Consider the following 26,906-nt stretch of genomic DNA (forward strand, 5'->3'; position numbering starts at 1 on the left):
GTTCTTCAAGGAGCTACTTCTACTTCCTCACTTTGAGTACATTTCAGAGCCTGTACTTTTTCACTTTTACTTGAGTAAAGAAGTTCAATCAGTACTTCAACTTTTACTGGAGTATTTTTCAACACTAGTATCTGTACTTCTACTTAAGTAAAGAGTGTCTGTGCTTTTGCCACCTCTGCATAGCTGAAAATCTCAAAAATGGCGACAAGTACAAGAATGTTGTGGACCCAAAGGGAAAAAAGAGCAAAGTCTATATATCGTGTATTTTTCAGTCTGTACAGTTCTCATGTCTTGCAGTGAAATACACTCCACCTCCATAAAAGTTCATGTGAAAGAAGTTGTGTCTTGACCATGAGCTTCTACCAGAACTGCACAAGACAAACCAAGAAATAAAATCTGCCTTTTAAAAGAATTCCTAACAAACAACTGCAGACTAGAACTAAGAAGGAGACAGGAGACACAGGAACAGTGACAACACTGGAATACGAAAACAATAAGGACTGTATGTATTACTGTAGGCCCTACAATGTAGGGTCTACCTTACAATATAAAGCGCCTTGAGGCAGCTGTTGTTGTGATTTAGTGCTGCATAAATAAAACTGAATTTAATTGAACTGAAGAGAACTTTCAGAAAACTTGGCAGATGAACCAGTGGGCTGGACAAGACTGAGTAGTTTGAATACTTCAAACTTTCTCCCAGGTGTGTAGCTGGTCCACTGTCTAGAAAATGTCTTATTGGTCAGAGGACAATCTCGACTGCCATTAAATCCTTGTGCCCAGTCAATAAGGAAGGAGCTTCTGTGTATAATCCACCTGAAAACTAACTTGGAAGTAAAGATCCAGTGTGAGGCCTTTTATAAGACACAGCCAACATTTTGGCTATTTATTGTCATTCAATGACATAGAATTATATGTGGCTCAGCAAGTCATAGCCTGAAATGGACACGGACCCTCATGTGCACTCATCGCTCGCAGGAGGTGCCATAGAGGTTGAATGTGATGTGTGTGAGGTGGCGTTCAATGGCAAAGACACTGAGAGTCTAATCCATGAATGTTGAGACTGCCTACTGGGACAGGAACACCACCACTCTGGAATGGTGCCATGGCTGCAATGATGCGGATGCTATACCAGTCTGTTGCGTTGAAGAGAGAACCGAGCTTAAAAGTGAATGATATTATGACATCTACTGTATGGTCACAAGCTCTGAGTAGAGACCAAATCAGTGAGATCACAGATATGAGCTTTCTTCACAGGGTGGAAGGCCCAACCCTTAGAGACAGGGTGAGAAGCTCAGTCATTCAACAGGGACAGAGTAGATCCCCGACTCTTAAACATCGAAAAGAACACAGGACACAGGACAGCCACTGCAAACGTGTGATTTATAGAATACAATACCAGACATGAAACATATAATTATTTAAAATGAGCTCAATCTTAAACATTTGCAGCAGTTATATTAAACCATTTAACACTAAAGGGGTCATTTTTCTACAGAATAGTTATTTTGGTTTTATACTTTATGCACAATCATTTTCCAATAATACAGTTTTATTTGTACTGAGGTGTTTTATTATTCTTTTCCTAATGAAATGGTTTGATAATTTCCTCCACCTCTTGTCATTGTCAGTTAATAGTAAATAATTTTTTATTAGATATTTATAATATAGCAGACATTTATGTAACTATAGTAGTCGTAATATTTCACAATTATTCAGCCAGGAAGGAGTGCAGAAAGGTGAAGATGTCCATGTAGAGTGCAGACGTGCAGTACATTTTAATCTGGTCCAGTTTATCTTGTTAAACTAATAATTAGTGAAGCTTTTAAGGGTTGCCTTTCTGTAAAAGTCACCGCACACCACTGCTTTAGAGTGACTCTGGCTATATCGGTTAGTGCTAAACCTGGTTTTGGTTAATAGGAATGAAAATAATCCCTCCAACAGTAGGAGCTCATTTTGAAAAGACGGAGGGAATGTTGTTATTCCTGAATTCTCTCTGCTTTACTGTATGTGACTAAAAAGCAGATGAGTTTTAAGGTGATCACATGAAACACTGCTAAACTTAGCAGTGACTATATTATATCAACAACTACATTTGTGTCCTTGGCTATAGTTAGATACCTGATAAAATATAAGAAATGGCTACTACTAATCCAGTTGTCATTTTCAATTGATTGCTGAAAAATATTTCCTGTTCAGCTCCAGCGCACACGTCATCTAACATGCAGGAAGCTGGTTACTGTTACTGCTCTGCTTTGGCTCCAGGGTGAATTTCCTTCATGCTTTGTAGGGTTGATAATAAAAGAAAAAGACAGAGAAAGCAGATTACAGAAAACTAGCCATTAGCTTCATATTGTTAACTATATACAGATGAAGCACATGAAAAATAAAGCGCAGGTCATGTACACAATTGGCTATGTGACATAGGAGCCGATTATCTGTGATCAGTTGTGAGCGTGTTATGGAGGGAATTATGCAATGCCAACCTTTTACTGGAATCAGCTGAGGCAAAAAACGAAAGTATCTTTTCATTTGACGGCACATGCCAGAGGATGCAGCAGTAATAAGCTAATAGTGGAACACTCCAACTGTGGCCATCTGATGACTACAGAAGATTTAGAAAAGACTTTTTAAAGACACTTTAAAAGGAGGAACTGAACTGTCTGTCCAGAGATTCCTTGTGCTTTATTTTTTCCCTACTGAGAGTTTCTTATCTGGAGCTTTTGGTGTTTGGAGAACTGCTACTGTTTACTTGGAGGTATTGGATGTATTTTAGGCCTGTTTTCAGAAGCTTGACTCGGGAGCAGAAACGTGACTGAGAGGTTTGAGGCAAGGAGAAAATGGAATCTCAGCCTGAGGCCAATCTCAAATGTCCAATCTGCCTTGAAATCTTTCAAGATCCTGTAATCCTGTGGTGCAGCCACAGTTTCTGTAGAGCGTGTCTTCAGAGACGGTGGACAGAGACCTCTGTTACATGTCCAATTTGCAGGACAACATTTTTACAAGGCGATCCACCACAAAACTTGGCTCTAAAGAATCTTTGTGAGGCCTATTTACTGGAGAGAAGTGGAAGATTTCACTGCAAACTGCACAAGGAAAATCTGACACTCTTCTGTGTGGACGATGTTGAGCCAGTGTGTGTTGTGTGCTTGCACTCAGAAACTCACAAGAACCACAGATTCAAGCCCATCAATGAAGTTGCTCAGGATTACAAAGAGGGACTCCGGAAACTCCTCAAGCCTTTACAAGAGAAAAGTGAGATCTTAAACACCGTTAAAGAAGACTTTGACCAAACAGCTGAAAATATTGAAGTTCAGGCTCAAGACACAGAGGATGTGTTCTCGATACTTCATGAATTTCTCCAAAAAGAAGAGAGAACAAGAATTGGTAGTCTGAGAGACGAAAAGCAGCATAAGAGTCGAATGCTGAAGAGGAAGACAAATGTTCTGACCAGAGAAATAGCAACTCTTTCGGAGACAATCAGAGAAACAGATGAGGCACTAGAAGCAGAAAATATCTCCTTCCTGTGGAACTATAGCACTGCAGCTCAAAGAGTCCAGCATTCCCTCCCAGGTGTTGAAGAAATAACCCCCGAAGCTCTGATAGACACCGATACACACCTGAGCAACCTCTCTTTTGCCATCCTGGACAGAATGAAAGATATGATTTTCTCTACTTTTAAACCTGAGTCGTCCCGGCTATCTACAGGCACCCGCTTACTACGATAACCACAGGGTAGCTCAGACCAGGAGGCCAATGAGTCTTGCGCTGCCAGAGAGTCAAGCTCAAGAACTCAGTCATATGTTTGACAACAAAGTCTTCCCACCACCACTCGCAAATCCATTATTCCCACGCCAGCCTGCTCAGGCTTCCGTCAGTCGTATCGTTCTTGGAAATGCAGGAGGTTGGGATCTGAGACCTGCAGCAACTTCAGTGTGCAATGAAGAAAAAAGTAAGCGTGGAAAGAAATTTATATTCCCCACCATATTAAAGCCAAAAAAGTAAAGGACAGCTATGTTTTACTTGGAAGTAAACACAGACACATATATATATATATATATATATATATACATATATATATATATATATATATATATACACACATATATATATAGATATATATAGATATATAGATATATATATTTTTTAATGTTAAGATGTAATTTAGAATTTCTGATATTTGCCATTATAGATAAATCAGTATGATTTGCTAGTTTATTAATTGCACCCAATTTACACAGTGGGGTAAATTAAATTCTCTTCAAAGCCTCGCAGCACAATTCAAAGCAGCCAGCTGGCCCTCAAACTGACCGTAAAGTTGATTTATTACACCTGTAAAAGTACATTAGGTTGACTATCTTACTTTTAGACGGGTGAAGCTAATAAAGGCATATTGAGTGTTTCTTTGAAAAGAATTATTTATTAACAGTTGTCACTTTTGTAAAGTTTATGTGTTAGATTTTGACGTTTTGTGTGAAAGGAACTAAATCTGACAGGATGTGAAAGCAAGCAGAATTTGAAAAAAGCTTCTGTAACCTGTTGTAATCAAGAATAAATTGATGATGTATTTGATTGTTACCATGTGTAATTACTGAGTACTGTTTAAAATAAAAATGTGTCGCTCCCCCATTAACACCCAAGACAAGAAACACGTCATAGCCCTCAAAGAAGCTGTTTGATGTTAGATGGACTGTGAGAAGAGGAAAAGTGAGGAACTGAGAAGGAATATCAGCTCTCTGAGAAACAGCAAGAGCTGGAGGACGGTGTGTCCAGACTGAGAGCTGGGGAAGGACAGTCGTGTTTTTACACTAAATTCTTGGTCTAGTATTTGGAGCACCCTAGTGATAGAAAAGGTTGTGTGCTCTGAAAACACACTGATTTCAGCAAACAACAGCAGGAACATTTCGATATTTACATTTTTATTCATATGTTTTATGTCAAACTTGATTTCTTAATTTTTCAGCACTGCAAAGTCTTCTTAGTTGTTCAGTTACAACTGAACAATAACAACAATAATAATAATAACAATAATAATAATAACAATAATAATAATAATAATGACAACAAATGACAGAGAGAGAGACAAAGCTAAAAAAAACCCAACATTATTATAAATGGGCAATGAGCTACTGGAGCCTTTTCTGTAATTTTACACGTTTATTATTTATATAAAAATGTGAAATTGCACTTTTTTTCTTATATTAAGACATCTCAGGTATTAAATGTGTAATTAAATGTCTTTACACTGACAAAAAGGGGCGTTTCACTGGACCACCTTAAGATTGAAGTGGGTTGTTTTCAGCCTGCCGTGTAGAATTAGCTTTATATCCCTGATGTAGATGATGGATATACTCATGATCAAGCTTAATGTCACATCATTTGAATTTTCACTGCAAATTCAAGAGGTCTTTTACATAGAATTCAATCAATAGGCTGTTAAAGGCATCTAAGAGAGGTGAATAAGTCCCTTATATTTTATTTTACTTTAAACCCGTCCACTGAATACATGAGAAACGCTACAAAGGGGGGCATGTCTTAAAGAGTGAAACAGTAAATCTGTCACTTAAGCCTTATTTAAACTTGTTAAACTTTTCTAGAAAAAAAGATCATTAGATCCTTAGTCATTCTTAGTCAAATTTTAAGATTTATTGCCAGGTTGACTACCATTTACAATAATTAATCCCAGCCTGAAAATGGAGAAAAACACACACAAACACACACACACACAGACACACACACAGACACACACACAAACAGACTATTGCACCATACCTCTCCGTCTGCTCTGAATTTAAAGACGTAATAATCCCTTCTCTTTAAAAGCAGATGGAGTAATCCTGTTTCATATGCAGAGGCAAAAGATGAAACATGTGGTCAAACATGTGGTCACAACAAACTCTCTTCCTGTCATCTGCTCCACTCTTCCTTCTGTCTCTCTGAAGGAAATAAAAGCTCTCATTTCTTTCTTTTTCTTCCACTCACACTTTGTCTCTCACTCTCTCTTTCTGCCCATCATTCAGCCTGTCACAGCATGGCACAGGACAGGGACTGTGTGTGTGTGTGTGTGTGTGTGTGTGTGTGTGTGTGTACGGGTTCGTACTATCCTGGTGGGGACCAAAATCTGACTTTTACTATCCTGGTGGGGACTTTCTGCACCGTGGGGACCAAAATCCAGGTCCCCTCGGGGTTGAAAGCAATTTTCACACTCAAAATGCGGTTTTACTGTCAGGGTTACAATTAGGTTATGGTTAGGTATAAAGTAAGGGTTAGGGTTAGGCATTCATTTTTAATGGTTAGGGTTAGGGTAAGGGGCTAGGGAAAGCATTATGTCAATGGGATGTCCCCACGAGGATAGCAAACCAGACATGTGTGTGTGTGTGTGTGTGTGCCCTCCCCTTGATCACAGCTGCAGCTCTAAATCCTTTTAACCAACAGCAGACGCAGTGAACAAATAGAATGTTTTATTCATTTTCTCCTTTCTTTGAATAAAATATCCATCCAGCTTCCAGTTTACTTTGTCTGCATGTTTCACTGTGATTTTAATATAAATATTTGTTTTTAAATAAAGCACTTCTGTAGCAGAAATATCAGAGCAAGCAAAGTAAAAGCGTATTTTAGTATTTTCTATATCAAAAAGATTAATATAAGTAGTTATTGTGCAAAACAGGTTTCAACTTCAAATCTCCAATATTTTCTGAATAATCTTAATAATGACAAATCTACTGAATTATCAGTAGAAAATTTCAGAGATCAAGGTAGCTTGATCTCTGTACATTGTTTTTTCCCCCAAAACCTCAACAAGAGAAACAGAAGAGTGTTTTACATGAATTCACTGGATTTCTCTGACTGACTAATCAATTATATAATTTCAGTCCTGATATTTCAGGAAGATCAACCTGGCACATGTGTGCAAATAATGAGGAAAGAGTGGCTCGAATATATAATGACTGAATGATTACACTAGCGAGTTCAATACTGCACCACAATAATCCATTTTAACTGAGCGTTTTACTAAAGATGGTAAAAATTCATTACTTGTAAGTTCATACTTTAAAGTGGATTAACAGGGAAAACTTTCACACACTTTTAAAGTTATTGATTAAAAAGTAGCAGATGTTCACTATACTTTGTTCACTCAAAAGAAAAATAATGCTAGAATGTGAAAACTGTGAAATCATTTTCTTTTTTCCTTATAGACACACACAGTGAACGCACAGGGTGACCCAGTAACCAGCAGCAGTGGTTATCATGTTTGCTGTGCTGGGATGATTCAGGCTCTATATTGATCAGGATTTGAGGCAGCAGTGAAGCAGAGAAACAATGTCAGTGGAGCAGCAGAACAGAAACCAGTCAGTGATAAACTCAACCTGCCTGACACGATTAATGCTGGTGATACAGTGTGACCTAGATAGGTGAGGACATGGCTGAGAGTGACACTGCAACTTCATTTTGACTTTCTCATATGTCTGTTTTTTAACTGCTGTTGCTTGTTTTTGCAAATGAACCAAACCAATTTCTCATTGTTTGGAAAATGATGTTTTAATTTAAGAGTGGCACACAACAGGTTCACACAGCTCATATTAAAAAGGCAGAGTGCTGATGGAAGCGGGCTCACATATTTACTTGTGACCTGTGATGTCTGTCTGCAGATTATGAGACTCCAGTTATTTGTGAAGCTTTGTTAGCCTGTAATAAAGGAGACACTGATAAACAAAGAATTGTAGCTACTAGTATGTATACTTACTTACATACTTTATATGGTGCCAAATCACAACAACAGTCGCCTCAAGGCGCTTTATATTGTGAGGTAGACCCTAAAAATATTAATGCAGAGGAAACCCAACAATCATATGACCCCCTATGAGCAAGCACTTTGACGACAGTGGGAAGGAAAAACTCCCTTTTAACAGGAAGAAACCTCCAGCAGAACCAGGCTCAGGGAGGGGCAGCCATCTGCCATGACCAGTTGGGGAGAGAGAAGGAAGACATGCTGTGGAAGAGAGCCAGAGATTAATAAACTTTTAAGTGTTAATCAAAGAAGTGACAGTAAGCCAACTTCCTTTAGTTACACCAACAATGTAAGTCATCAGACTTTGAGCTAGAATGTTGTATTCTCTACTATTCAGACATTATTGTTAATGTTCATAAACTCTGTGCTCAGCTGCTCATTGATGCTCACGCCGCTCAGGTTTCAAACATTAATATCAATGACAGGTGCTCTGTTCACACAAGGTTGGTGAAGCTTGGCTAATAACACTGCGTCAGGTGAAAAATTCCCATCTCACTACAGACACACTGCAGTGTGTGGTTTCATATTTTTACAGTGTCTCTGTATGACACTATAATGTAAAGTCAGTCTATTCCTATTATATAAATATAACTATTTACCATGCCGTAATAATAATCCAAAATGTTGTTTACTTCTGACATCAGAGATCTTTTCTCGACGTGTTACAGTGATCATTCTAAATACAAAGTAACATGTAATTCAGAAAAAACAGCATTGATTAGAGAAAACTGATCAAAATAAACATTACTGTATTATTTGTAATTCCATCTCATATCATGACATAAGATAAATACTCTAAATACTCTAAATACTATTTTCCAAAATAGCTATTTAATACAAAGCAAGTTTAAACTCTTGCATGTATGACCTGAACATCGTGTCCATTGTTTTCTTTACAAATTTTCTACATTACATTTATTTCTGATCAAATTTCATGACTTCTCATGGGTCCCCACTTCCTTGGATTTAAAAACCCTCAAAATACCGCAGCTCTTCAGGAATGAAGTACAAACACTTTCCTCTGTCTTTCTCTGTAACATTAAACCCAGTGAAGCACTTCCTGTATCCAACATGATTCAGGATGGGCTCAGCAGGCAGGAATAGACATGATGTCAGTCACTATGACCTCATCAGTCCAGTGACCACAGAGGAAGAAACGTAAGTTGCAATGATGGAGACAGAGTGGGGAAGTACAAGAAGAATTACTTAAAAATGACGCTAATAGTCATCATGATGAGGACAGGGCGATACCACACAACTAAAAAAACACAGATCTAATCACCTGTGACGAGATCTGCAATTACAACTCTTCCACAGATTTTTAGTGAAGGTTTGTGGAACAATATGGCCAACGCCTCTCTACACAGGCGATCTGAAACAGACTGAACACAGCCAATCTTTGGTCTCACAGGGCTGCCAAGATTTCTGCCATGCCTGCCCTTCACCGTCAGACCAGCTGATGTCAGCAACATGTGCACTGGAGCCTGAACATGTGGAGGAACGTTATGTTGAACAATGAGTCCAGATTGTGCCTACTACAGTTGGACTGTAGGGTCAAAGTGTGGAGAAGACATGGAGCGTGCTATGCCCATTGCTGCACTGCTAGTGTAACAGCTTTTGTTGGAGGCAGTGTGATAGTGCGGTGCAGCATCACCCTCACTGGAAAAACAAGGTTTGTCGTCATCAGCAGCAATCTCAACGCAGAGAGATATCGAGATGAGATTCTGCAACAGGTGGCAATTTCATATCTCCACAGTCTGGGACTAAACTCTGTCTTCCAGGATGACCACGCACCCACAGACTGGATTTATCACCTCCAGAATAACTCCAGAATTTGGGAGTGGAGAGGATGAAAAGACCTGCCTGAAGTTCTGACCTCAAGCCCACTGGAAACTTGTGATATCAGCTTAGGCATGCACGTCATGCCAGAGTGACCAAGTTGAAGAATGGGATGCCATCCCACAGTAATGTGTGATCAGCATGGGGAGGAGGTGCCAGGCCGTTGTGGCTGTGTATGCTTCTTCCACATTACTGAGGTCCCTGTTTGCTAAATGAATATATCCTTAAATTGCCCGTATTTCTTGTTCCTTCAGATCAATTCAGTAAATGACACCAAACAAGATTTAATAGCAGAATAAGCTGTTTGGCCTTGGCAGAGAAGATTTGGCAATTTTTTATGGGCACAACCCACACACTCAACTCTGCTGCTCAACCCACAAATGCATTTTCGTTACAAATCTGGCACCATTTAAAGGGGAATAAACAGGCTTTCCAACAGATTGCCAAGAAGCACTGTTACAACAAAAGAATAATCGACCAAACACAGATGACCTTACTTTTTGTGCTGATCTCCAATAGCAATGCTATTCTCCTCATCATGTTTCTGCTCTAAATCTCCTCCATTCTTTCTCCAAATTCTCCTCTCTTGAAAGTGACTTACTAAAACGGTCAATCTAAAATATATTATTAGTTTGTTCATATAAAAAAAATTATAAGGGCTATTTTAAAGAAGTAGCTTCAAACTCCAGAGCTATGTGTTAGAGGCCTAATCAGACAGCGTAGACTAAATAGGTCATTTGCTTACGGATATACAAACATGAATACAGGCTGGACATGTGAATCACACATGTCCAGCCTGGGGTAGCTCAAGGGGTAGAGCAGGTCATCTACTGATCGGAAGGTTGGTAGTTTGATTCCTGGCTCCCCCTAGTCTGCATGCCAAATATCCTTGGGCAAGACATTAACCCCAAGTTGCTCTCCGATGCATCCATCAGAGTATGAATGTGTGTGAATGGGTTAGTTAGATAGCACTTAAAAAAGCATAGAAGATACATATTGTGTGATTGGGTGAAGGTGGCATGTTGTATAGAGCGCTTTGAGTACTCTGGGAGAGTAGAAAAGCGCTGTATAAGAATCAGTCCATTTGCCATTTACACACGCGCACATCCAGGGCAGAAATACAAAGACACAGTAGTATATTATACATCCTACATAAACCACTGTAGATCTGTTTACCACACATTGATACATCTGTATATATGTAGCACATGTATATCTGGCCATCTGTATAGCAATATAGAACATCTGCATGCTATACAGATCATCTGTACATATGTACATTTGTCCATAGTACATCTATATATTTGCTCTCTGTATAGCAATATAAACATCTGTATACATAACTTATTTGTACATAATCTGTTCATAACTATTCCCACCTTTTAACTTATCTGTATATAATCTGCTCCTATTGCACTTACTGCTCTTGCACTTCTGATTAGATGCAAACTGTATTTCATTACCCTGTATTTATACATCTGCAATGACAATAAAGTTAATCCTGGAAAACTGACCAAACATCATCCATCTAGGGGTGAAAAACATCCTTTGACACAAAGCTAATGTCTCAGACTGCTCAGGAACTAAAACATAGCTTGCTGCATCAGAATGAACTAATCTGGAGAGACATCGGCCTAATCATATTCCAAGGAATGAAATGAAAAAAAAAAGACGCTAGTTTTAGATCAGAAACCATTAGTCATGTACTGTATCGGCGCTAGAATAAAAATAATTCAAATAATAATTATACCTTCGTTTTAAAGAATTATACTGCTGTCCTGTGTTCATATCACAATCCTTTGATCTGAGTGAGCTCAGCTGAGAGTTTCTAAATACTTCTTAGTTTCTCAAAATGCAAATGTTTCAGGATGTAAAACATCCCCTCTGCTCGTCTCATGATTCAAAGTTCCACAGCTGTTTGTGAATCAGCAGTTTGCAGTCTGACGGGAGAGTGCTTACATGAGATCCCTTTCATCTGTCTTTTGTGAGATTAAAGTTGGGATTAAAGCCACGCTGGGAATGGTTTTTATGTAAGGCAGTAGCTGTTTGATCAGCTGAAATCACAGACTGGGTGTTCCCCAAATGTTCCTAAACTGAAGCTTGACTTTTTCTGTTTTCTTTATAGAGTCCTAACCTTTTCTCATGTGTTGATGTTTTCTCCCCAGGGGAACCCTGATTTGTGTAAAGATGATAAATCAATTTAAATAAAGGAGAACGCTTTAAAAGAAAATAAACTACTGAACACAAAACACTATGCTAGAGCACATTATTACATATTTTTATAACTATATGTTCTTAACATTTTCTCTGGTATTTGGAATATAAAGGGTCTTGAGAAGAACAAAATCTATCATTCACAGTGCCTCCTGGTGTGTAACATCCACCCTTCCTTGCATCACCTTTAGACATAACTAGGTCTCCATCTATTGGCCCCACCCAGACCACATGGTACACTCGCAGACAGAGCATTCAGGGTGAACTCATCTCTCCGCTGACGCTGTGTCATAAATCATTCAAACTAAACCAAACATTGTGTGTTTCTGTTAAATGCAGTAAGAGGGTGTGCTGCTGTGACACCAGAACTTACAATAAATGGAGTAGAGGTGGACACATGGAAAGAAAAGCCAGCCACTAGACAGACTGCAGCAACAGAGATATTTACAGGGCGTGTGTGTGTGTGTGTGTGTGTCCCAGAGGTACTCGAGCCCTGCCTATGAATAATGCATAATAGGGGAAAGGGGAAGAAGATGTGTTAGAGGATCTTCTGTCCCTGATCATTAATCTTTCCTCCTTCTCTGTCTCGTGTTTCTGACCAAAGAAATGCAGGAAAGGCTGCATCAGCAGCAGAAAACCTCCCTGCACCACCAAGACTGATACAAAATATTTACAACATTCCTAAAAACATAAAAGTATCATTTCAAAAGCTAAATCGAAGAAACCATCAAACCGTTTTTGTCAAGTATTATAGTACATGTAGGTTCAAACACACGAGGGACGAGCTCTGGTTAAAAAGGAAAGTGCAGTTTAGCATTCCTTCTGAGTGTTTGGCCTAAGGATTAATTACAGCACATTTTAAACGGCATACTTAAAGGCTATAAATGCCAGCCCCAAAAAGTAACTGAAATTGAGTGATACTGACCTTGAATACTGAAAATGTTCAACTGCTGCTCTAAATTAAGTTCATGAGGACAGAGGGACGTTAAATAAATCTACAACCAGGCAATATCTGCTTCCTTACATATAAACAGTTGTAACAGTTAATGCAATACTTTGGTTAAACCATTTGAACTAAAGCTGGAAATGACATCTTGAATGTTTGATTTAAATCTGCTGTGTTGGTGTACAGAGACAAAATTATCACAATTGGGCCATTATCCAAATACTTATAGGCATAACTGTAATCATTTATTTGCAAATTAATAAAAAGTGTTTTTTTTTCTCTATTTAACAATTCCGATCATATAACACACAATTAACAAATAACTAAGCTTAGATTTGAGTCCCAGCATTCCAACACATTTCACCATCAGTGATTTGGAGGAGACCATTTAAGCCACTACTAAGTCTGACCATTAAGATGGAGAGACATGATCCAGCCAAGCAACATGGACAACAAACCACTGGAAGTCTGGATTTTTGTCTCATAAGACCAAAAGTGCGCAAAGCTTTTAGTCAAATTCATCTTACAACAAAAAATTGAAAACAGTCAAAATGAAAACTTTATGCATTAAAAGGTGAAATCACAGTCACAACGGGGACTGTAGCTATGAATATTAGCAGTTGTTCAACAGCTAGAATCATCTTAACATTTTTAAGTTAATGCACCGTCACAAAATGTTTACCATGTACTGACTAACTAATAATATCTATTAATATCAAGACACTCCACATATTTTATATAGGCTACACTTCATACAATTAAGCAATTAAGTCTTATTAAATTAATTCCACAGAACTGGTTTAACTGTACATTACATTATAATACATCCCCCCCTTTACTTTCCAGTTCAGCTTCCTTCTGGGACTGGACAGAAGCATTAGTGGCACAAGCCATGTTTTTTTCCTCCAGTAATTATGGATAATATTACACACACACACACACACACACACGTACACACGCACACACGCACACACACACACACACACACACACACACACACACACACACACACGCACACACACACACACACACACACACACACACGCACACACACACACACACACACACACACACACACACACACGCACACACACACAGGAATCAAACCCTCACACACAATGTGAAGAACACTTCCAATCATCTGATACATTCACAGATGATAAATGTTCCACGTCTCTCTGCAGGAGCTGATAACAGTTTCACTGTGAGTCGGCTTTCTCTACAAACTGGCCGAGCTGATCGAAAGTAAAAAGGCAGGCAGAGAAAAAGAGGGAGGTCAAATCAAAGGACATTGTCTTATTAAAGATGATTATTTTGTTAAGGAGATTTTTAATAAGTGGTTAAAAGGATATTCGACTGGTCCCCTCCCAACAGCAGCGGCTTGACTTACAAGCAGAAGCAGAGAATATGATGCTAAATGTGATTCAGACCATTTTTGCTTATAATAATTTGACAGTATCATTATAAAATATCTGAAAAGCTTCTGTGTTATTTACAGTAGAAGCACTTTCAACAGAATTTGAAACAGAGACTAAGTGAGGCTGAAGGTTGCTGCTAGGTCATCTTAGATCCATCGTGTGATTTGGACCCCCCTTGGAGGGGTTGCCACAGCAACCTCTTACCTTATCCCTATTATCCTCTACTGTCACGCCAACCGTCTCCATGTCCTTCTACACTATATCCATTGTTTTTTTTGCCATACATCATACCGAATCTACTATCTTGTAAACCTTGCCTTTCACTCTTTAGTTCTGTCCTGTCAACAATCACCCATAACACTTATCTCCACCTGCTCCACCCTACCTGCACCATCTTCTTCACTTCTCTTGTGCACTGCCCAGTACTCATCTGGACAGTGCACATCTACCTTCACTACATCTTCTCCTTACACCTGTCTCGCTCTCATTCACACATGTATTCTGTCCTATTTTCACTGACTTTCATTCCTCTTTTCTCCAGAGCATACCTCCACCTCTCAAACCTCACTTCCATCTGCTCAGTACTCTCACACTCACTACAACAATGTTATGTGCAAACATCACAGTCCATGGAGACTCCCGCCTGACCTCATCTGCCAACCTGTGCATCAGGACTGCAAACAAAGGGCTCAGAGCAGATCCCTAATGCAATCCCACCCCCAACTTCAAACACCTCACCAATGTCTCAGTGTCCTCATAGTACACCACCATTGCTGGTACTTCTCTGCCACTCCCAACTTCCTCATACCCAGGTATTTACCACAGTTCCTCTCCTGGTACCCACTTTGCCTTCTCTAGATCCAAAAAGACAATGTGGAACTCCTCTGACCCTCTCTATACTTCTCCATCAACACTGTCGAAGAAAGGCTCTCACCTGGAGTGCATTTTCTCAACATGAAGTCATACTGCTGCTTGTTGATCATCACCTCTCTTCTTACTTTCTCTACATGTCTCATCAGGTTTATCCCTCTGTAGTTACTACAGCTCCCTCGTTACTGAAAACCAGTACCACTACAGTTCTCCATTCCTCAGATGTCCTCTCACTCTCCAAGATCATGTTAAACAGTCTAGATAAAAAAAATCCACTGCCCCCTCTAGTAGACATCTCTATACAGGTTTGTCATGTAGACCAACCACCTTTCCGCTCTTCATCCTCTTCATAGTTGCCCTCACTTTCCCCTCACGCCTTTCTTCTCACTCTCTCATTTTCATTCATCAATTCATTCATCTGCTCCTCATAGTACTTGTTCCACCTTCTCAGCACACTCTCTTCACTTGTGTGTCTGTAAACACCTCTCACAACTAGTTATGATATTTAGCAGCATAAATGAATGTCAAAAAAAAGTGTGTTAGAAATAAAGTTGGGAAGGAATTCTACACTTTGTGGAGTAATTAGTACAATTTAAGGATAATTTTTGTCAGCGTAAAACTGCAAAAACTTTGGATTTCGTCATCCAGAGCACATAATAACATCAAGTTATAAATTCAACATCTGTAAGGATGTTTTATAATGAAATGAAAAAGGTGAAACTCATTCTATATGAGGCCCTTCTTTTTTGGTTTATTTCTGATGTGCTACAAATACAATTCTGTATTAGTAATTCATGTACAGGTTTATCCAAATTTTGGAAAACCAGTCTTAATGATAACAATTTGTCACTGTATCCACAAATGCATTCATTGGCTCCTAAATAAAAATTATAATCATAAAGAAGTATTGGAAGAAACACCCTTCAACCATGCTATGATTGTTAACACTGCATTATACAGCCTTTCTGCAACATGTCTTTGGAACGCCACAAAAAGGCAGAGGATAAATGAAGTAATGCTCCTCCCCTGACATTAACATCAGCACAAAAACTGTTTATCGGGAGCTTCATGGGTTTCCAAGGTTGAGCAGCTTTTGTAAGTGGGAAGTGCTGGTAGCACAGTGCTTTTTTCAGCATACATTTCTGATCTCCAGGAAAAAAAAATTTCTCAAAAACAATTGGGTATTGTACATTTAAATTGGTTCATCTTATATTCAGAACCAACAGCACTTGAAATTAATACATTTGAACTGCTTCACCTGTGGTGCATATGAGCACAGAGCTAACATTCAAGTGTTCCTACATTCTGCTTTTGTGGAAACAGAAGCAGAATAAACCTTAACCCTAACCCAGATCATGTGATAGCCACTCCAACCTCAGACACACATACACTATGGCTGATTTGTTCTAGTTAAGCATGTGGGGGTGGTGTGTGCCACAGACACACACACAGCACTATTGTGTTATAAAGAAGGGCAGGGAGACCTTCTGGTCTCTCTCTTTCTCTTTGAGCTTTTATAAAGCTTTATTACCATATCACAGCTTGAATGGTTTAAGCGTCCTTCTTAGAGCCACTTTTAAGGAAGCACTATGGTGCTCCTAAGGACAAAGCAAAAAACATGTAGGAATGACCATCTGACTAAACTATTACAGTATGAAGTGAAAAAGGATTCCTGCTCGATCATCGTAATGCCAGAGCAGCTCACCAGCACCTATCTTTACTGTTCTTTCCCTGCTGAGGCTGTAGTGCATCAGCTCTGCAGAGAGAAACTGTGAGGAAAGGGAGCTGACAAACCAGACCAGCATGCAGTTCACCACATCAGCAATTAAAGAATGACTCCTGGTTTCTGACATGTTTTAGCAGCTGTAAACTGCAGCACACCTGCTAACACAACCCACCTGTAAAGATCTTTCATAATAAGGTAATAATGGTCATAAAGTCTTGTGCCAACTGCTCCAAAATACAGTAAATGAGACCATTTGCTCAAGAATAGATACTCACATATAATCAGTGTCACACCACAAACCCATCATAAACAGCATTTCACATAAATCAGACAGAGCCAGTCATAAAGAGCTGTCTTTTGACAGACGTTAAGGATTTCTGCAACAGATCTGTTATCCTCATAGCAACCTGATAACGACATCATTATTACAGGATTAGTGCGAGGCACACAAAAGCTACAAATGAACCAAACATTCCTGATCGATAAAATGGGGCGAAACTGCAAAAATGGTTCATGAAGTTGGTTAAAAAGAAAATGCTTTTATGACATTATTTAAGCACCTTTATTTGTCTTTGAAACCTTGTACATGACTAACCAAGTAAAATCTGAACAGACATTCATGCAGAAAGGTTATCTTTACGCGCAGACTGCTTCTATAAAGGTTTATGCATGTTATCCCTAAAGCTTTGTCCAGATGTGTTTTGTTAAATGCCTTGAAAGTGAACTTTACCAAAAATCAATTCAGGTCAAGGCAATGGCTGCTGGCTAATTAAAGGCGACCCCAGGAGAGTCTGGTCCTCTGTGGTGAAAGGTCCACTCATTAGCCACCTCTACACTGTGACTGTGTTACCATAGAAAAACTGCAGGCAGGAGGCCAGGTGTTGACGGTAACGGGAGCAGGCTTAGCAGCAAGTAACAGGAAAATGGCCATCTTAGAAAACAAGTACACATATATATATCTAATATATACTCAAGACAACAACAGAGCAAATCACATCACGCAGACTTTCAGCTGCATTTCCACGTGTCTACAGCAGCAAAAGCTCTCACACTTTGCAGTTTGATGTCTGGAGTCTGAGAGCTGGTGCTAACAAAGATGTGTGGAGTGAGTCTCCTGCATTAATGCCAATCATCCTGTCGTAACCAGGACAGTAAGACACAGAGCGGCAGGCTTCCTAGTGTGTCCAAAGCCAAGTCTTCATGCTATTTAATTGGCTGAAATAACACCCGGTCAAGTTTCTAAGTCAACATGGGGGAGGTGCTTTCATCAGAGTAGACAGATGCTGTCTGAAACAGCAGCAGCCAACCTCCAGGAGAAAGCAGCAGACCAGATGGTGACGATAACTACTTCGTTTATAACTACCGTTTTTCAGTACTGGTGCAATGCTAGAGATGTGCTACAAACAGTAAAGTAACAACCTCTTAATCTTTTTATATGAAGCACAAATAAAACACTTTGAATTATCAATGTTTTTATGCATTATTGTTTTGCCATGTTATATTTTACTGCTTTGATTGCGTATGTGTTCATTAGTTCACAGATACAGATGACTCCTTGGACCACTCCAAGTCTGTATTTTTAGTCAATTATCCTGGTAAGCACCAAGCAAATGGCTGCTTTTAGAAAAAATACCCTTTGTTGCAGTCTCAACACTCTGATACTCTTGCATTATATATCTAAAGTGCAGCACTTTAAAGCAAACAGAGCAAAACTGTGCAAACAGCGATTCTATCTGTTCCTATAAGTGCTTTCTTTTGCATAGAACATTTCTGCAAATTCAATATGTGCCAAATGAGGAATCTAGTTCCATCCATCTTGGTTATCAACACTGGTAAAGCAAACCTGGTACACAGTGTATTTCTAATGTGCCTAATGCTGTTTGTGAAAAATAAAACATGTCTCCAGTGACATTCAGAGTCTTACTGCTATTATCAAAGTCACATAGAGGCTGAAACACTCACTGCACCAAGATAAAACTGTCCTTTATCTTTGCATCTACTAGTGATATTCATTTATTTTCATTTAAATTAAGTCCCAGTACTTAATCTGACCTTTAGTAAAAAGACATTATCGGGTTTAAACGTATTATTAGAGGCCAGTTTAACATGATAATGAGACTTTTTCCTTCTACCCAGCTCTAAGTCACTATGTGACCAACATAAACTCTTAAGGTTACTGTTTCTGAGAGTCATCACCCCATAGGATTAAAGCTAGTTCGAGATTAGTCCTTAAGAAAGCAAAGGAGCATATTTCTTCTCTTCCCTCTATTCTTTATTTAAGCCTGGAGTTAATCCTATAAACCATCTTTAACAAGAGCGACCTACACCCACTTCACCCTTCATCACCTTTCTTCTGATGTCTATGCTTTTGTGCATCTCTGTTTCTCTCTCTCAGTCCAGTTTTACAGCTCAAGAGATAGTTACATCATATCCTGTGGAGTGGAAAACAAAGGCAGTGATCTGGATTGTACTGACCACGAACACTGTACAGCTAACCAATAGAAAACAACGCTAATGACGGGCACACGGGAAATCTTATGGTCTACGGTCTGTGGACAACTTCAGACTTGAACACAGTTGAAAAACGACAAAAAAGCAGACACAATTAAGCATAAGTGAACTGGTTTGAGGAAAAATGGAAAAGAACAACACTCTTTGTCAGAATATAGACCAAAATGGGATATCTATCTGAACCCCGTTCATCAGAGAATCCACAATAAAATCTAAATACATGGAAAATAATGTTTGAAATCCAAACTCTAACCACAGGACTGGAATTCACCCTGTGCTGTAACTCATGGAGAATAAATGCTCCAAATAAACACTATATATTTGGTTAATGTGGAGATATGTCCCTCCTATCAAGTTAAACTGATAGCAGAAGAAAGAAAAAGAAGAAATGCACAGTTTTTGTTTTGCATCCAACAATTTCTATAAAACAATGCTGTAAAAAAGTATTTTCGTCCTTCCTCATTTCTTATTTATTGCATATTTGTCACACTTAAATGTTTCATAGGATGAAAAATAAATGTAATAACAGACAAAGATAAATTGGATAAATGCAAAGAGCATATTTTAAATCATGAGTGAATTTATTAAGGGGGGAAAAAGCAATGCACACCTATCACCTATCTGCATCTCAATCAGATTTAAGTCTAGATTTTGATTAAGCCACTCCAAAACATTACACTTTGAGCCATTCAGAGGAGGCCTTGCTTGAGTGTTTCAGCTCAGTGTGCTGCTACATAAACCAAGTGTCCTTGAGCTTCTAAGCATGTAGTAAAGACTTGATGTTTTAGTGAGAAGATTGATGATTCCCTGAATTACGACACATTAACCAGGTCCTGAAGAAGCAAAGCAGCCTCACACTATCACACTACCACCACCATGCCTGACTGTTAGTATGATCTTCTTTTTATGAAATGCTTTATAAGTTATAAGCCAGATGTAACAGGACTCGAACTTTCCAAACAGTTCAACTTTTCTTTCCTCGTCAATATTTTCCAAAAGTCTTGGGGATCATCAAGATGTTTTTTGGCAAATGTGGGACGAGCCTTTGAGACTGTGTTGGCTTTGGTCGGCAGTGGATATCATTTGGCTCAGTATCGTTTTTCTGTTGAATCATGACTGCTGACCATAACTGAGACAAGTGAGGTCTGCAGTTCTTTAGATGTTGTTCTGGATTCTTCTATGACCTCCTCGGTGATATGTTGAGACGCTCTTGGAAAAAGTTCTCCATTTGTGAATAAAGGCTCTCGTTGGGTTCTCTGTAACCCTTTCCAGACTGACAGATGTCAGTGACTTTGTTTCTAATCTGCTGTTGAGTTTCTTTAGATCGTGGAATGATGTTTTGCTTTATGAGATCATTAAGCCTCCTTGTCTTTGTCAGAAAGTTTCTATTTACGTGATTTTTTATTAAACAGGTATGGCAGTTATCAGGCCTGGGTGTGGCAACTGAGATTAACCTCAGCTTTCCAAAACAAATGTGGTTAATCACAATTAATTCATCCCTTGATTTAACAAGGGGAGCAATTACTTTTTCCCTTAATAAATAAAATCAACATTTTAAAACTAAAGGTTATCTGAAGTTTTTTTGATCCGGCATCAGGAAGGAGACAAACACTTTTTTAAAGCACTGTACTTCCATCACTTTGAGAAACTGTGAGTACTAAAAATCTGCTTACAATATGCTCCTTTCAGCAAAAAAAAACAAACAAAAAACTGGCCTGTACTCTTTCCCTGAAAAGGACAATGTTACATTTCTGTTGCAGGAATTAAAGCCTTTTGTATGCACAGCACTTTGCTGTCTTGCAATGAGATACTGTGCAAACTATAGTGATCAAACATGTGAATAATGAACTCTTCATTTTCAAATACAGCACAGGGAGACAGACCAAACAGGAGACAGGAAACCCCCCTATGCTTAAATTTGTTTGTTAGACTGGGTTAAATGGAAGTGAATGAGAACTTTGTTTGAGCTCCATTTTGCATTAAGAACCTAAAAACATTCTGAGTGTTCAAAAACATCAAAAGCAGGCAGTCCTAAAACTGCCAAGGTAGCAAACCAGATTTTGATATGAGGTGAAAGAGAGCAGTAAGAGCAGCCTGGGAGCAGAAGAGAAGCAGGGGAGCAGACTGGGAACAGAAAGGAGAGGTGTTGCCCTCTTTCTGTATGCAGCAGGCAAAGCGAGCTTCTGCAGAACAGGCCTCCATAACAAAAGCTAAGATAGAGAGAAGCAGAGATTGGGAGTCACCTCCCTCTGCTTCTGTCTCCCTCTATCCATTTCCTTTTCTCTCTCTTTCTTTCATTTGCATCAGTTTGGGTGCGAGAGCGTCACACAACTTATTAAATCAGCATTCCAGGAAGGATTACAGTGACACACACACACACACACACACACACCCTTTCATGTAGTCAAAACAGAAGAAAGGGTACTCAGAGAGCAGGTTTAGCAGTACATACCACATCTCTGTTCATCCTTTAGTCCATCTCATTTCTTTCTTCTCTGCTTTTCCGTTAGAGGATGCAGAGTGAGGAGAAGGGAGGTGCCGTTGATGTTGTGGCAATCCCACTGCAGAAAGAGAGCGAGCGAGAGAGAGACAGAGATGATGCTAACACAGGAGAGGCTAAAGCTAAACTAGCCACCAGCTCAGTATGGGACGGTGGGGTGAAAGGACGGATGGGAGGGATGATGATGATGATGCGGCACCTTTCAGTTTGGAAACAGAGAGGGAGTGAAAGAGAGAGAGAGAGGGGTCGCCCTGTTACCTTGGAAACTGAGATGATGTGATGGAGAGGGTGGAGCTGAGTTCTGATTGGCTGACAGGGTGTGGTGCTCCCCTTCCTGAGGGAGAAGAGAAAGGAGGGGGGAGGATGACAGCGCAAAGGCTGGGTTGTGAGAAGCAGCTGCTCTCTCTCTCTGTCTCTCTCTCTTTTCTTTTTTTTTCTCTGATGCCAGAGGACACATAGGGAGCACAGGAAGTCCTCAACGCCCCCCACTGGACAATCCTGGAAGTGCAGAGGAAGATGAGGGAAGCCAGCACAGTACTGGCTATTTATTTATACGCCGTTAGTTTTCATCACATTCCCTAACACCAAATTCTATGTTACACAGGTTTCTCACAAAGCAAAATCTCTGTAACATAAACATTTCCCAACTTTGGGGATAAATAAAGTATAAATAAATTATGAAATTTAAGAAGAAAAAGAAAAACTCTTTCACATAAAATTTCATATATTAAAAGTTATTTCAAGAAATGCATTACAATTATAAAAACATGGGGAAATAGATAGAAAGTATATTTACATTGAGTGAGAGATAAAAGGGGCTTAATGTGTGTGTGTGTGTGTGTGTGTGTGTGTGTGTGTGTGTGTGTGTGTGTGTATTAACTAAAAGCGTGGTTAATACACAGTACATTACTGCACATAAAAATATGCAGTAATGCATAATAGCAGCTCAAAGCACAAGTTTAAAGAAGAGGTGTAGTTTCATTGTCTGATAATACTGCCAACATACAGTAACAAGCTTAAATTGTGTGTATTTTGTGTGTTTCTTTAGGTTGTAGTCTTTGCATAGACTCTTAGACTCTTAGACTCTTTTAAACTGCATTCAAATCCTAAATGTAAGCATTTATACAACATATAAACCACTAGTAATAGTTATTGGTGGGTGATAATGTATTGAAACAGGCACCGTATATCAATATTTTTTAAAACAAACGTAAGTATTCTGGGAATACTATGGACAAGAGGGCTTATCTCATGCACCACCATCCTGAGGTAACTTTAGCTGAGGAAATTTACATTTAATTGGCTCAACCAAAAAAACAACCAACCAACCAGCTACCTCCTTTTTCAGAGCAAGCTAATGGCTCAGTCAGACGAGGGAAATGAGGACAGCAATGTCACTGCATTTACAGAAAATTGGTGGCTACATGGTGACTGAAATTTTGATCACATTCTGTGACCTACTGCAACTTGTGGGGACTAAATGAGCTTGAGGATGTTGCACACTCTCCTAATCGGAGTTAGCCTTTCTGCAAACAGTTACAGTCTGATCTGGGCCGACTGCAATCACTCAGAGATTGTTGAAGGTTTGCAAATAATTGCTGTGTAATTTATAAATGCAGGTGTTGATATGATGTTGCCATCAGTCTGACTGATATCAGACTGATGTAGGACCGATGACAGACTAACGCCATCTTATTACAACATTTTTTGCAGGTTCAAGTGATCCGATAAGATCCGTTTATCTTATCGGATGAAACAAAAGATTACAAAGTTTAACTTTGCAGACATAACTTGAAGCAGAAACATTGGTTAAAAAATCGCAAAGTATATTCGCAATAGTGCATTTTTTTGTTAACCCCAGGATGGAAAGAGAGCCACTACATCTGCTGACAAATACTTTTTACCGATTGCTGTAAGGAAATCACTACACTGTGCAAAACACAGTATTTTTTATATTTTTCTTCCAAAGAGCCAGATTTTCTTGTCAGCGGTCATCCAGGCTACTGAAGGTCTTTTAAAGTTTGTCTTTGGACACTGGCTGCTTTTTCACTCATTGTCAGTCTCGTTCTTGCACCTGACTATTTTTAGATAATTGTTTGTTTGACAGGCATAATATTTTTGCACCAACAGGGTGATTCCCAAAGATTAATCTGCCAGAAACTTGGCATGTCTTGTCATGGTGTACAATGTTTTGAAGAGACTGAACAAGCAGAGGACAAAAGAAGAAGTAGCAGGTCTAGAAAATGATTTACAGCAGATGAACAGTATCTGAAAGTAATCTTCTACAGAAACAGGAAAAACAGTGCTACTGTGTTTTACAGATGGCTGTAGCTACTTACATCTCAACTCCAAACCACGGGGGTTGGTTGATTCTATTTTGGTGATTCCATCAACTAAAACTGATGGAAACATGAACACAGAAAAGCAAAGCACTGTCAGAGTTTGACCCACCATGCACTAACATCTGGGCAATTGTGTGATTGTCCAGATCACGTGCGATTTAAAATGCCGAAACAGACCACAACAGACTTTGTCTGCCGTCTTTGACACCACAGCACCATCTGCTGCCAAGAAGGTAAGTTCAGGTAGGAAACTGGAGACAAATTGCTGCTTTACATCAGTTATTCACGCCGCATTTCCTTTCTTTCGGTGCCTGCATGTGCAGTTTTTTCTCTTAATTCACCTTTTCGTTTACTGCTAGAAATCAACAAACAAACTCCTGTGTGTATGAAGAAACTTCCAAAGGGAACAATATAACTACAAAAATCTTACATAAACTGCACGTGTGTGTCCACTATTACTAGCCTCTGACACTTGCATTCAAAGTGTTTAAATTTACTTCAGGAGATGTTGGTCAAGTGGCTGTTTCTTCTTCCTCTTCTTCGTCTTTTTTCTTGAACAGAAATTAAATGTAAAGTGCTGGAAACTTGTATCTTCGCTATGCTTACAAAAATGTATAAAAAAAAAATCATTCATAGATAATTTCCCATTCACTAACAGAGCCTGTAAGCTAGTTTATATATGAAGCTAATAAGTGACCCTAGCACTTGCATAACATCCCGCGGCCACCAGAGGGCCTCCTACAGAGAGACGCGATGGGGTTGTGGGTGGATTCATGCTGACATATCATAAAGTAAAAAAAAAGAAACACTGTTGATCTAAATAAGCTTAGTGGTTAATAGTATGGCAAATAAACTGCCTTATATTTAAATGTTATGCTAATCATGATTTATTAAGCATAACCAAAGTCCTTTATAAAGTGCCCCTGAAGTAACGTTTTTTTTTTTGCCCTTATCGTAACACTAATTATTATAAGTCAGTATTAATCATATGATTAATAGCTGCAGCAAATCAAGCATTCAACATTGATGTAATGAATTAATGGAACAATTCATATAATTTTATTTTTAATGACAAAAAATAATCCCATTTCCTGTGACCTTAAACTGAATATAAAAGAAAGAAATATGATCCATAATTTATTAGTCATGATAATTGACACACCTAAGTCAATTCATTAAGTCGTGTTCTGTTTGTCAGTAAGCATAGCTGCTGATATTTAAGGCACGATGCTGATAGTTATTGAGGTTTTACATGATTTTTTTTATATGCATGCGTTTTCAGTAAGGGAAGATGCTGATGTGTAAAGGTTTATACCACCAGATGGAGCACTTTACATTCTGTTGGTGGAAGCAAGAGTTGTAACCAGTAAAACGAATTTCATTTTTGTGACCTAATACATATCATGAGTTTTATCACTGATGTTGGAAAATTTAAAAAAAAAACAAAAAATGAATAAAGACCAAACAAAACAAAAAACCCAGGAATGATTAAAGGCATATTTAAGCACTGTAACAATTTTATATGTGCTTTCATTTTATGCTACTTTTTACTTTAACTCCATTAGATTTCAAGAAAGTTCCTTTCACTCAATTCCAGACCAGGATGTCTCATAAAAAGTTCCAACTTTGTCGAGTACAACGTTCAGATTTTGTTTGATAATCTAAGAGTAAATAAGGGTAACCCTGCAGCCTAATAAGAACGTTGTTTGGAGGGACGGTTTTGGACTAATGCTTAAGAGATTGGAGAATAATTCATTGCTTAAGTACTAGTATATATTCATGTTAAAACATCATGTCAAGGACCTGAATTCAAAATTTCTACTGAAAATACAAAAAAAAATATATATCAGCAAAACATAAAGTACACAAAGTCCTCAGCCTTCAGACACACTATTATTTTTATTATTATTTGATGGTCCAGTAATGGTTAGTCGTTAGTTAAACCATTCTGATACAATTATATTCAATTCTTTAGGCCTTTGTTTGTTTTTTTTCTGAACATCTGGAGTACAGATGCCTCTTTTGTCACATCTGCTTTGTTTATGGTATACCTGGGAACCCAAAGTTTAATGTTTAATTGCTTGTTTTACTTTAAAGGGACATCACGTTTACTATATATAATCCTAATCTGACAAGTACTGTAACAAGGGAGTTCAGCTGCATTAGCTTCATTGTAGTTGACAGGTTTATTCAAAGCTTATATATTTATCTGTGAGCTAGGTCAGTGTAGGTTTAGCCTAGCTTAGCATGAAGACCGAAAGGAAAAAAAAACGTTAACAAAAATACGAAGAAAGAAAAGTATTCTACTGAAATTACACTTCAATAATTTGATTTCTATATTCCATAAGAACTTTTTTTTATCAATTATTAATGATAAAAGCTCAACATTTATCACTGCTATCAGCTAATTCTTTTACTATCATTTTTTCCTGCATATAAGTCATGCTGAAGCTAAGCTACAGTTTGTTATGGAATTACAGAATAAATATCTACTTTTTGTAAAAGATATTTTTTGTAATTTAACCTGTCGCTTAAATTGTGAGGAGGAATTTAGTCATTACGTTGCACCGCTGCTAATTTTCTGGTATTAAACTGTTATTTTTGCTAAATTTAAAACACCTTTACCAGAACACCATCACCGAATAAGAGCATGGTTGTGACCAGTCACAATGCAAATGAATACACAAACACACTTCATGAAGTACAGGGTTAATTTACTTGTACTTCATTTAAGCCGTTGTCTTCTTTTTTAAA

General features: G+C 38.5%; 1 protein-coding gene across 2 annotated transcripts in view; it reads right to left on the reverse strand.

Annotated features, from left to right (window-relative positions):
* akap6 (A kinase (PRKA) anchor protein 6) overlaps positions 1 to 22,015 on the reverse strand; it is a 215,407-nt gene extending 193,392 nt beyond the window's left edge. Inside the window, exon 1 of one of the 2 annotated variants that reach the window (XM_063496793.1) lies at positions 21,763 to 22,015. The gene's annotated coding sequence lies outside the window, so the exon portion shown is untranslated. Of the gene's footprint in view, positions 1 to 5,769; positions 5,852 to 21,762 lie in introns of those variants that run through there. The other variant, XM_063496794.1, reaches the window with a different exon arrangement.
* Positions 22,016 to 26,906: the final 4,891 nt, after the last annotated feature.

This window comes from Pelmatolapia mariae, linkage group LG16_19 (genome assembly GCF_036321145.2).
Source record: "Pelmatolapia mariae isolate MD_Pm_ZW linkage group LG16_19, Pm_UMD_F_2, whole genome shotgun sequence".
Lineage (NCBI taxonomy): Eukaryota > Metazoa > Chordata > Actinopteri > Cichliformes > Cichlidae > Pelmatolapia > Pelmatolapia mariae.